This window comes from Cryptomeria japonica, chromosome 3, assembly GCF_030272615.1.
Source record: "Cryptomeria japonica chromosome 3, Sugi_1.0, whole genome shotgun sequence".
Lineage (NCBI taxonomy): Eukaryota > Viridiplantae > Streptophyta > Pinopsida > Cupressales > Cupressaceae > Cryptomeria > Cryptomeria japonica.
Genome location: NC_081407.1, coordinates 234638266 through 234652206, shown reverse-complemented (window position 1 = coordinate 234652206; position 13941 = coordinate 234638266).

Here is a 13941-nt window from a genome sequence, read left to right as displayed (position 1 = left end):
TTTTCAAATGTCTTCTCTCATCCAAAAATGCGAATTATTTTAATCATTTGTGTGATAAAAAATGAAAAAAATTATGGACATTTATACGACTCCACAAATGAAACAAAAAAAACAAAAAATGCGTCGACCAGAGTTCGAACGAAACCCAATAGTTAAAAATGGTCGGGTTCGTTCGAACATGACCGTTACAAAAAAAGTATGGGCCAAAATCAAGCCCATTGGTTTGAGCGAACAGGGGTTCGCTCGAACCCACTATGGTTCGAGCGAACCCCATTCGCTCAAAGTACTATTCATTCGGACCCTCCAATTTGAAGTTTCTCCCAAAAAAATTCAGAGTTCTGAAGAATTAATGACTTCGGAGCTCTGGTTCAAAGCACGAATGAAATCATCTTGATAACCCAAAAATATTAGATGGTAGTACTCGGAGCAAGCTTTCCAACGAGTATAATTTTGTTATATTTTGAATTTATTATGTTCTTGTTTTTTTAATTTTATGGAAAATTGGTTTTTCACTGAACATGAACTTCTCTGTTCAACGCATTGGGAAAAATAAGAAACTAATTCAAAAAAATTCTGAAAAATATCTATGCCCCTGGTATTGATGTCTTCTTTCTAACAAAAAAAAAATTGAATTTCTATTTATATAGAACAAGTTATGTGTTCAAACGTAAACCTATGCCTGAATTATGACTAGTCAGACTTCAAAACTTTATAAAATGAAAAATATTAAACATATCACTATAAAACCAAATGCAAGCCCTGGATATTGATGTTACAAACCAAAATTCGAAAGAATTGAGTTTTTATCATTTATAGAAAAAAAGTTATGCATTTCGGGAGGCACATCACTCTTTAAAAATGTAGTTTGCTGTAAAAAACTACTTTTCGAGGGAGATGGAAAATTTTAAAATAAATCTTTGAAAAGAATTTGAAAAAAATGTATATAGAATCTACAAACAAAATGCTAGAAATCACTAATTTACATCATCTTCAAATTTTTAATAGTTTAAAAGTTATAGTTCTCGGAAGTTGAAGATTATTTTAAAAATGTACATCTCAGTGTCAAAAGTGGCAAAAAAGTGGGAACCATTATTGTGAATTCACCCTGTTACGTTTATGTTTAAAAAATATACTACTACAATGCTTACCAAAAAATGTGGAAAAACCCACTGTCATACACCTACACACCTTCAATTCTTTGGGATCCCCTTGGGACCATTCACCCATAAGTCTCACAAACTGTATTTTGGCTGGGGTGGGCACTACTCTTCACCATCTTGCCCACTTGGACCTCCCACCACTTTTGTTCCATGCCCATGAGGTCCCGACTCTTTCTCATGCAGATATTGTTCCAACAATATCCACCCCACGACTGCTTCTTCCCTCCTCCTCTCCCGGTCCTCCCCAACTCTCCATCTAATAAAGGGGAAGAGGGTAGTAACTCCACCATCCTTGGCCCCATTCAGAAGATCAAAACCAATACCTGGGATCACTGTAAGGTGAAAACCGTGGAGGCCATCAAGACATTCCTCCCCCACACATGCCTTCATCGATCACTCTACCTTATTCGAGATCTTCCCAATCTCCAACCCCTATGCAACCACCATTCTAACGATATCCACATTTGTGTGATACCTATGTCATGTTTGCATGAAGCAATCCCCAAGAAACACCTTCAAAGCAATCAAAACTTCATCCTCATGGTACTTGAATATAGATTTCAACCTCTTGTCAAATATGTTGCCAAGAAAAGCCAGCTACTGTCTTGTTGTGTAAAGGGTGAACGTGGCTTCCATTGTTTCTTACAACTTCCCAAAGACACCTATCCACTATAGAGAAGAAGAAATAGACAATATTATCCACGAAATGCCTTCTTCACCTCTTTAAACTCTACCAACATAGTTTGTTAAGCCGACTTAAATGGCGGCGACCCAAATATATCCATGATCTTGTTTGACTCAATGCACACTTCCCATATTAATTTTCCAAATGCCACCTCATCCCACTACCACATGCAATTAATTGTAAAATGTATTGTAATTGACAAAATGACTTTGTATCTATTATGATCAATGAGATTATTATTCCCTCACTCGATCTCTCTCATTAATGAAGCAATTAATAGTGTCCCTTTGCAATTCCCATATGTAAGCAATTAATTGTCATGCATTTATTTATTAATTCCCAAGCTAGAATGCGTGCACCCTACCTTCGGGGGTCCACATGGCTACCACCTTTGACTGCTGGCCTGGTAGACAACTAGGTTGGCTACCCCCAATCTATAACTTGGGTGCTAACATTATTTATATTTATAAATAGGCTTTATTTCCAAATTTATACCCTCACTTGGCTACTTCCAGTTTGTTGGGTGTATATATGTTATATTCATATATGTATATACAAAATACATACATACATACATACATACATACATACATACATACATGTATGAATATGTGTACATACAGGAACTTATTTACATACATGTATGTGCATACATAATTACATATATGTATTCACATTTATGTATGTCTTAAACTTTGTCCTTGAAACACTGAAACTCTTCTTTTGAATCCAAGAAATAGTGAAAATTAAAGCCTCCACAAAGGAAATTGAAACCCTTCAACCCTTATTTTTTAACACTGACATACAGATAGTGTATCAAACTGTGATTCAAAAAATACCTACATTTATATACACATCTGTATATACGCATGTGTATGTATATACAAATTCACATATAATGTATAATGTCTTAAAATCTTAAACTATCCACCAAGGAAATTGAAACATTTAATCAAACACCGAATCAATATTGTAATTCAAACACTCAAGCTCTTCAATTAACTCCAAGAAACAATGAAAATGAAATCCTCAACCAAGGAATTTGAAATCCTTAAACCCTTTTTTTTTAACAATGACATACAAATTGTGCATCAAACTATTATTCAAAACACACCTACATGTATATACACTGAAACTCTTCAATTGAATCCCTTTAAGTGGTTTAGAATGAGACTCTTCAGGCCAATTCAGATAGTGAAACAAACAATAAACCAAAACACATTTTACTTTGTATAAACAAATATGAAAATGAATATGTATGAAATTTGGAAATACAAGTGTGTATATAAATTCATGTACATTTATGTATATACAGATATATACATATCTGCATGTACATTTATGTATATACAGATACGTACATATCTGTATATACATATATGCATGTAAATACACAATTTTATATAAAATATTTCTTTGTTTTTTATTGTATACCCTCATTGTTTGAATTACTCAAATTATTTCATCCTCATTATCCTCTCATCATCACCCTCATGCTTACTGTCATGTCCCTATTTGTAAATCACTACTCACTTTTGTATTGTAAAGTAATGTTTTGAGGTCACATGATATATTTTTAATCTAAACCATGATGCAGATGACTATGGACAAGTCAGAATGATACATTCCAGACAACACACATGGACACAATAGAGCATGGAAATGTCAAACATAGATAAACACTATCAAATTGTAAAAAATTATAAAAATGATAGGCTAAACTATTTGAAGGCTCATCGCAGACTAAAAAATCAAGGTCTTATTGCAACCCTCCCTCCAAATGATGCAGATGATGAAATCCTAAAATATCTCTGTGAATCTTTCCCCTCTTCCCATTCAACAATTTTACCCACAAAATGGCCATTTCACATCCCATTTCCACGCATTCAAGCACAACAAGAGTGGATTGCCAAGCATGCTCATATTGTTCACCAATTCTTTGTCTGTCCATACCCTTGTGATGATCTTGTCATCCCCACAAGATCTTGTTTCTATTCAAAATTATTCAAGATTAGGCTTGAATCATGGCAAACCAACTATATCAATAGATTTTTCTTAGAAAACTATGGTCCTAAAGTTTGACAATGCTCTAAAACTCTATCATGGCAACAGATGCTTTGTACAATAGTCAATGAATAAATCCCATCATGGATTTTTACCAAAGTATACATTCAACCTATTTGTAAGCCTAATATCCCTTCCCGACTATACAGTCAAGTAATTTTTTGGAAAGAAATATGTAGGTTCCATGTGACATATAATGAAAAACTTATGATAGAATTTGTAGACACTTAAAAATAATTATTTTTAATTATTTTTAACTCCTCACATAATTAATTAATTAATTATGTTAATTCAAATTCTCCTCAATATTAATTAAATATAATTGATATTGTCACTATAGTATGTGACTGATTTATTTAATAAATCAATCCCTTTCTTTATTCTTCTAAAAGATTAATTCCTCACAAATCTTCCTCTTGGCTAATTAATTTTAATTAATTAGTTAACCCACATGATTCCTACAAACCATCTTCTTAATTCATCATTAACCTAATAAAGTCTTCTAGAAACTCCCTAAACTCACTTAACCTTATTCTTCTAATTTTTAAATTCTCTCCACTCATTCTCTCTCCTAGTCAAATCTTCCTACAAATTCTAATCCCACCTAACATTTCCTCTAATCCCCCTCCTAATGAGTTTCTAATGGCTAATCATCATGATTAGCCACGAAGTCAACTCCTTGTCCCTTCCATCCAACCACTAGCTTTTAATGCTCTTTTCCTAGGTGAATGTGAGATCTTCAAAATCTTACAATCCTCTAGGCATCTCCTCTCCCAAAGAATTTTTAATTCCTTCTTATTCCTCCAATCCCCATGATTATCCCTTTTTGGAGAATTTTAAATTCCTCCTCCCCATTCTTCAAGGAATGTCACATCCCTTGCTCCTCTCAAGGCACATTGGGAAGTCTTCCCAATGCACTTTGCTCTTCTCAATGTACCTTGGGAAGTCTTCCCATTGTATCTTGAGGAGTGTGGAGACAAGAAATGTCTTTAAGGCATATCTCTTGGTCGCCACACCCTCTCTTGGACCTTGTGTGAGCTCACAAGCAATCCTAGCCCTTCATCTTGAATCCATCTCAGCCATCTATTCTTCCTCTCCTCCTCATATAAATTGAGGACTCCATCCCTTCATTTTTCATCTCCAAGTTTAGTAATCTTATGATGTCCTTTTGAGCCCAAAAAATCATCTTGGCAACCTTATCATGTTCAAATCATAGATCATCCACACTTGATCATCTCATCCTTATCATCTTCCAAATCCATTTCATTTGTGCACAACATTGGAGAGCCATCCACATCAAGCAAGCAAGAGGAGCACATCAAGTGGAGCATCATCCAAGGGTGCCTTCATTTCATCAAGCTCCATCTGAAGGAGAAGATAAAAGGATTGTGTGAGGTATATGCATTTTCATTATTCATGTTTTCATGCATTTCAAATTATGTCTTTGATTTCATATGCTTCCATGTTTGATTTGCATGCTTATTAACTAATCCACCTCATAGGTCTTTTTCCCCTCTTCATTCTGGCACACGCCTGGTGGGACCCACGTCCCTAAGAACTAATTTTTTATTTTTTTTTGAGTTTTTATGAGTTGTGAGATGCAGGTTCCAGAATAGCGCGACTGCAGAAAAACAAAAAAAAATCTTTGGCGGCTCTGTATTTCAGGGCGAGCGCTCTGCGCATTCTCTCATCTCCTCCTCATTCTTCTTCTTCTATCTTTTGGTTTCTGTTTAATTTTAATAATCTATCTGAACGCAGGAATTAATTAAAAAATTATGTTTCTTTTCTGTTTTTGTTTCTGTTTAATTTTAACAATCTGTCTGATCGCAGGAATTAATTAAAAATTTTGTTTCTTTTCTGTTTCTGCTCTGTTTAATTATAATCTATCTAACCGCAGGAAAGTGTGAAAGTAGGAGAATATGCTCGTCTATCTAGACAATCAGAAATCCAGACCTGGCACTGTTCTATTCTATTTTTTTGCCATATCTTCTTTTATCTTCACTCCATTTCCCTCCAAACTTCACTAGATCCCTTGCATTGTCATTTCGCACATTTCCTTCCTTGAGGGCCTTATCCCAAAATCCACTTTTTGAAGCCCAAAATCCCACATTCCTCTATTTTAAGGGTTTGCCATAACTCCTTCCCCTTTTATCCAATCACCTCCAAATTTTCTCATATTGTCCATCTCCAACTTTTGCTTTTTTGTCCCTCTTCGACAAATTTTTCCATTCCTCCATCTCTCCTCCAAAATCCCCATTTTTTTGCTTGCTTATCCCTTGGAAAGTAGCAAAAACCTAGTCAAACACCACTTACCAATCAAATTTTCCTCCAAATCCACATTTGTCATTAGTAAAAAAGTTTTTATTCATGTTTTTCTACTTATTCGCAAAAATTCAAAAATATTAATATTTTTGTCATTTTGTTGTCTTTTGAAGGACGCTTGTTGAAGACTCTATTTTTCAAACTACTAATCAAGTTGTTTTGCAGGTTGCCTAAGAAATCCGACCAAACATTGTGCATTTATTTAAATTAGGCACCTAGATATTAATTAAAATGGAATGAACCATTGTCTTATGTGTCTTTAAGAAAAGCGTAAAGGTAGGAGAGTATGCTCTCATCTAGCTAGACAATCAGAAATCCAGACCCTCCAACCTTTTCTTGTTTGATTGCATGTTTACCTCTAGCGGGTCTGCCCTCCCAACTTGCTCTTTGAGAAGGTAAGAGGGGAACGACCCAAGTGAGTACACCCAGACCTGGGGTTCCCAACTCACTATAATAAATAGGCCATTGACTACAAAAGGGTCAATGGTTGGGGCTATATGAGAGTTCACTCTCACATTGGGTACTTAGTAGGATCCTAGAGATCTCAATCACGCTTGCGTGACTACTAAGTTCTTGGTGCTTCGTTGGGCTATAGGCCTCAATTGTGCTTGCGCAACTTCGAAGGGTAGCTCCTAACGGGAAGACTTACTAAACACCTTGTTCATAGTGGCCAAAAACCTTCTAGTCATTGGTGCAGGAGGTCGTACCTCCGAAGCCGCCCATATTTTTACGGCCCTTAGTAGAGACACAAAGTTCGCTATGAGGAGTTCTCATGGGAATTGATGCTTGGCTGCCCCGAGAAGTGAGTATCGTGGAGGGGAGCCAGTGGGGTCAAGCATCTAAGTGTCCGCTCTGGGTAAGCGTAGCTGGGAAACCGATTGGGATCCAATGACTATTGTCCTTGCCAGCCTTAAGAATGTTGTATATGAGCATGAGTGTCTTTGAGATAATATGCATTTGATCATTGTTTTTGCTTTGTTTGATACATACTTGCCAAGAGAAGACTAAAAACACATCACTATCCCCAAACACTTTGCAAAAACACTTGTCAAGACACAAATAATTGTCCAAGTCATTACCCCACACAAAGTCCAAAATTGCGTCAAAACTCCATCCGTCCCATGTTTCATAATCCCAAGAGAGAATCTAAGAGTTCATCCTCTCCATCAACATTCAAGTTTGTCCTTTGAAACACCAACTATCATCCAAATCAGGGTGGTTGTGTCCCTTCATATAACTTGCCATTCGAATCTATCCTTCATTGAGTCATGTTCATGCCAAGAACAACCTAGTCATCAAGTTGCTTCTAAGCCATCACTATCATACCTCCTCCACAATCATCCTCAAATTTCCCAAGGACTTAGCACATCAAATCAATCTCCCTCCACTATCAAATCAATTATCAAAATTCAAATCCAATTATCCTCTAATCCAATTTAACCTCGCGTTAAGGTTACATGCCTTGTGAAATTCCATTCAGACCTCATCATTAATCAATTGGCTCTCGTGCTTGAAGGGGAATCCTCTCCAAACACCTTTTGCCTAGTCCTTTTGAGTCGATCAAGACTATTAACTCACGTCTTTACTTTGCTTAGGGTCATTAGCCAACCCTTGGTATAAGAGAGGTTTTTTAATCATCAATCCAAGGTCTAAATTCTACACAACTTGGCCATCACCCTACTTGTGGTTTCATCCACCACCTAAAATCCTCATCCAAGGACTAAGGTGTCAAATCCTAATCAAATCCGGGCTCTAATCCAAGAACCATACCAATCAACAAAATCCCTTGTCATAAAAGACAATCCAAAATTCCACAAATATCTTGCTAAGTCCTTTCATCACAAATTTCCCCCTCCAAAATTTTCCAAGGTTATTCGTGTATGGTTGCAACTCGATCCCAAAAGAGAAAGATGGTTGAACAATAATATGGCATGTTGGACATTAGTGCCCTATATGAAGATCCCACGCAAGATCCTACACAAAGTGGGCAGCCTAGCAATCAAGATCAAAGCCAAAATCCTAGCACGGTTAGCCAAGATGAACTCTCTCCGGAAGTGCAAACTTTCCTAGCGGATTCTTATAACCAAGAGATGATGAAAAAGTTTATTCAACACAATCCTATTGCACTTTTGAAAACTCTCCTTGAGAGTGGAGCTCAACTTCTGCCTGAATTTAATAGATCCACTCTGGCCCAACAACCACAAGGAGACCTCACTCCCACACAAAGTGTTGCACCTATTATTCGAACTCAATCAATCGCAACCCCATCAATCATCCAAGCTCAATCAATGCCACCCACAACACCTCCCACTGTGGTCTCCATCCCACCTTCTTCCTCCTTACCATCTATACCACTATCAAATCTGATCTCATCTATTCTCCAACATACTTCTATACCACCTCCTTCCATTCAACCACATATCTCTATTCCACAAACTTCCCTTCCTGCCAACAATGTCACAAATTTCATCTGGTCCATCACAACAGTTTGCGGACCGCAACCAACTATCACACAAATCCCTGTGACATCGGTCCTCACATCCCACGTTCCTGCCTCCTCATCATATCAATACATTGGTGGTGGTGCACCTTCTTTGGCTCACCCAATTCTTGGGGCAAATACAATTCATCATTATCAAAGTCCACAACAAGATCTCATCAAGGAAATTCAAGACATGAAAAATATCATCAAGGACATGAAACAAAGGACTAATAAAAGGAAAACTTACTCATTCGAAGAGTTTTTCCCTTGTCCTTACGACCCATCTATATCAATTGCACCCTATCCCCCGGGATTTGAGATCCCCAAATTCACCAAGTATGAAGGCAAAGGAGACCCCTACGACCATGTCCGAGAATTCCACATCTTATGCCAAGAAGTCTCCTATAGTGACCTTTATCTTCACAGACTCTTTCCCAAGAGTCTCACAGGAGACGCCCTGGCATGGTTCTCATCTTTACCACGAGGTTCCATTGTCTCCTTTCCAGACTTGGCAAAAAAATTTGTGGCCCACTATGCTTACAACATGGTTAATGATGTTTCTATGATGGACCTATGCAATACAAAACAAAGACCCAAAGAAACCTTTGCCAATTTCCTACAAAGATGGTGACATCTTATCAAAAAATTCTAGTGGGACATGCCAGAACAACATCAAATTGAGCTATTTCAAAAGAACTTGGTGCCTGAACTTTCGAGACCCTTAATATCCCAATGTATCAAATCCTTCCAAAAATTGACCGATAAGGGTCTCGCCCTCGAATGTGTCTTGTTGGAGGAAGGAACCTTGAAACATTACCAGAAATCAACAGAAAGTTCTTCCTCTTATCATAACGACAAGCCAAAATTCTGGTCTAAGAACAAAAACGTGGTCAATGATGGTGTAACTGATGCAAAGTGGTTCCAAACCATGGCCGCTCCCCCAAACTCCACCACCAATAATCATCAATTCAATAATCAAAACAATCAAAATCAATCCCAAAAACCTCACAACAATGTCTCAATCCAAGGATGACCACCCCAATCGAATAATAGGACCCCAAGGGACTTCACTCCTCTTGCTGAGCCTATTGAAATGGTGTTTCAAAAACTTGTCCAAGCAGGTCTAGTGGTTTTTCCAATCACTCGCCCGTTTGACCCCAATCAACCTAAACCAAGATGGTATAATGAAAATGAGTATTATGAATACCATCTATCAAGGGACATGATACACGAAAGTGTATGAAACTGAAGATCTACATACAAGATCTCATTGATAGAGGTGAGATTGAAGTAGCAAATGAAAAACCTGGTAATAACAATGACAAACTCAAAATGTACCAGGAACCCTTCTCGAAGCATGATAAAGGAAAAGGCTCATCATCTAACGCAATGGGTTACAACTACGCTAATCACATAACCAGCTTTGATTTTTTAGTAGGTTGCATTGAACCTGCAGACACTCATGTCAATGTCATAACCATCCAAGGAGTTAATCCTCCTTCTTCCCAAAGCAGACCAAATCCTGCTAGGATAGTCATTCAAGGCACCACACCTTCCACCTCCCATTTCCAGAATGACTCCAATGTAACTACGCGTCGAGGTAAAATCACCATCCAAGGAGTCCCTCCCCCACCAAACCCCCCGCCCATGTCTTCCACCTGTCGATATGACCTCCTGGACCAACTTGGGAAGACCCTTGCTCATATCTCCATTTTGGAACTTCTTAAAACTTCCCCGGTTGATAAAGAAATTTTGGAACAAGCCTTTCTCGAATCACATGTTCCTGATAACATCAATGCCACCCAATTCCAAGCCCTCATTGGAAACCTTGTTGCCTAGCAGAACCTTGTATTTACCTCCAAAGATGTGCCCGCAGATGAAGACCATAACAAACCTTTGCACATCGAAGCTCTTATCCACAAGCACAAGGTCAAACGTATCCTGATAGACGGTGGATCCGGGCTTAATCTGTGTACATACAAATTAATAAAACAAATGGGACTTTCTGAGGATCTGATAGACACATCAGGAAGGATCACAATAAAGGCATATGATGATGCGGAAAGAGTTTCAAAGGGCATGATCACCTTACCTCTTCAAGTGGGCCCCATTACAATTGAAACCCCTTGCCAAGTACTAGATCTTGATCTCCCCTACAACATTCTCCTTGGTCGGCCATGGATTCACTCCTTGAAGGCTATACCCTCCACCTATCACCAATGCATCAAATTCCCCTTCAATGGAAGAGAGATAACTATCAAAAGTGATCCACAACCCTTCCAGTATTGCAAACTCCTAGAGGAAAACCATCCATATCATTGCCCATTAAATAGACCCTCACCAACGCCTCCCTCTGACACATCAAATGTTGCCTCCACATCATCCCAACCAGATAATCAAATCAAGATCTTGGACAATGGTTCTGGAGAATACAAATTGGAGGACATCTTATTAATAGGCAACCTCCCTCTCTCTCCTAAGTCATTTGGCAAACCAAAAGAGCTCAAAAAGGACCCAAAACCAGTCATGCAATGCCAAAATACCACCTTCCAGCAATGGGGCCCACTTAATGAGGAGAGCCTTGAAGAAGATGTCTCTTTCTGGTTGTACCGGGAAGAGGATGATGATCCAGCAAGAATATCCAAAAAATGTACCCAAAAGCATCTGCCATAGTTGAAAGAATGGGTTACAAAGGACATAGCCTGGGACCAGAGGAGAAAGGAAGAAAAACACCCATAAATTCTATCTCCTACAGATACAACAGAGGCTTGGGGTACACGCCGATGCCTAAGATTACTATCGTTGGTGCCCCTTCTAGTCCTTCTTCAGATATCGAAAGCGCTGACGAAGAGGAATTCCATGAAATGCCTTATGAATACGAGAAAGATATCTTCCTTGACATTTACGTCAATACCATCACCCTCGTAACCCCTCCCACTTCACATGAGCTACATCTTGTCCATCCTGAACTCATTGACTGGGGCCAACGAGACAAACCCACTTTAGATATCTGTGTCGATGATAATGCTCTCATTGCTCTCCTGACGGTGCGAAACCTGGAAGATTGTAACAAAATCGAGGGTATTCAACTACACGAAAAGGGATACTTTGGTAGTCAGGTCAATGCCCTTAGCCACAAAAAAGATAATAAAAGGAAAAGACATGATTCCCTAGGTGAAAACCTCGCTGAGGTACCTTTGGATGAACAAAAAATAAAAACAAAGGGTGTATCCCAAAGTGAAAACTTGGAAAAGGCACTTGACGATGAGGGACTTGACCTCCCTATCATTGGTTACCTTCCACAAGACAAATCAAATTTGCTGATAGAAGAAACAGACAGCATCAACATGGGCACCGAATTCATTCCGAAAAATGTGCTCATTGCCAAATCCCTTACAGAAATAGAGAAACAAGACTTCATCAACTTCCTTACAGAGGTAAAAATCAATTTTGCATGGTCCTATTCCGATATTTCAGGGTTGGATCCTGCCTTGGTGGTTCACAATCTCGTTGTCCGCCCAGACACAAAACCTATAAAACAAAAACTGTGCAAAATGCACCCGCATATTGCTCTACTAGTCAAGGCGGAACTCCAAAAGATATTAGATGTAGAATTCATCAAACCCATAGACTACGTTGAATGGGTCTCTAACATTGTACCTGTCGGCAAACCTGCTGGGGGCATCCGCATCTGCACAGATTTCTGAGATCTAAATAGAGCTTGTCCTAAAGATGATTTCCCGCTCCCGAATATAGACATGATTATGGACCTTACAACAGGACATGAAATGCTATCGCTAATGGATGGGTTTTCCGGATACAACCAAATCAGGATAGCAGATGAGGATCGGCATAAAACCGCATTCACAACACCATGGGGTACTTTCTGTTACCGGGTCATGCCTTTTGGCCTTAAAAATGCAGGAGCTACATATCAACATGCAATGACAACAATTTTTCATGACCTCTTGCACAAAATTATGGAGGACTACGTGGATGATCTGCTAGGCAAATCCAAGACAAGACAAGAGCACATCCCTATTCTAAAACAGATCTTCGTAAGATTGGAAAAATACAAGCTGCACCTAAATCCCAAAAAGTGTGTGTTTGGCGCCACATCGGGAAAACCACTAGGATTCATTGTTTCCTATAGAGGCATCGAGGTTGATCCCGCAAAGGTAAAGGCTATTATGGAAATGCCTCCACCAAGAACTCTCAGACAACTGTGCAGTCTACAAGGAAAACTCCAGTCTGTCAGGCAATTCATTTCACAACTAGCAGACAAGTGCCATCCATTTGCACACCTATTGCGTAAAGACACAAACTTCAAATGGGATTGCTTATGTCAAAAGGCCTTTGATAAATTAAAAGAATATCTAGCATCACCTCCAATTTTGATGCCACCTACCCCTGGAAAACCCCTCATTTTGTACATATGTGCTACTACAGTGGCATTGGGGGCATTACTGGCGCAAACAGATGATCAAGGGAAGGAATACACCATTTACTACATAAGTCAGACATTGGTAGGATATGAACTCAATTACACCCCCATTGAAAGAGCATGTTTGGCATTAGTGTTTAGCACACAAAAACTTTGACACTATATGTTGAACAACAAAACAAAGCTGATTGCCAAGATAGACCCGCTTAAATATCTCTTGTCTAAAGCTGCTCTCATTGGAAGAACCGCTAAGTGGGTCATGCTCTTGAGCGAGTTTGACATTGAATACATGGACAGAAAGGAAATCAAGGGACAAGCTATTGCAGATCAATTGGCTGAAGCTCCACTTCCAGGTGACCATCCTTTTTTCATAGAATTACCAGATGAGTTCATTATGGTTGTCACCACATCCCCCACATGGCAATTATACTTTGATGGCTCTTGCACCCAAAATGGATCGGGGGTAGGAATATTATTGGTCACACCTCAAGGAGATGGCATCCCCAAATCATACAAGATAGACTTTGCATGTACCAATAACATAGCAGAATATGAGGCACTCATCATAGGTTTGCATCTGGCTATCCACTGGAAAATAAAGGAGTTACAAGTTTATGGTGATTCTTAGCTCATTATAAAACAAGTCAATGATGAGTACCATACAAAAGATGATAAACTCCTTCCTTACCGTACCATGGTTGAAGATCTTAAGAAACATTTCACAGCAGTCACATTTAATCAAATCCCACGAACAAACAACAGGGTTGCAGATGCAATGGCCACC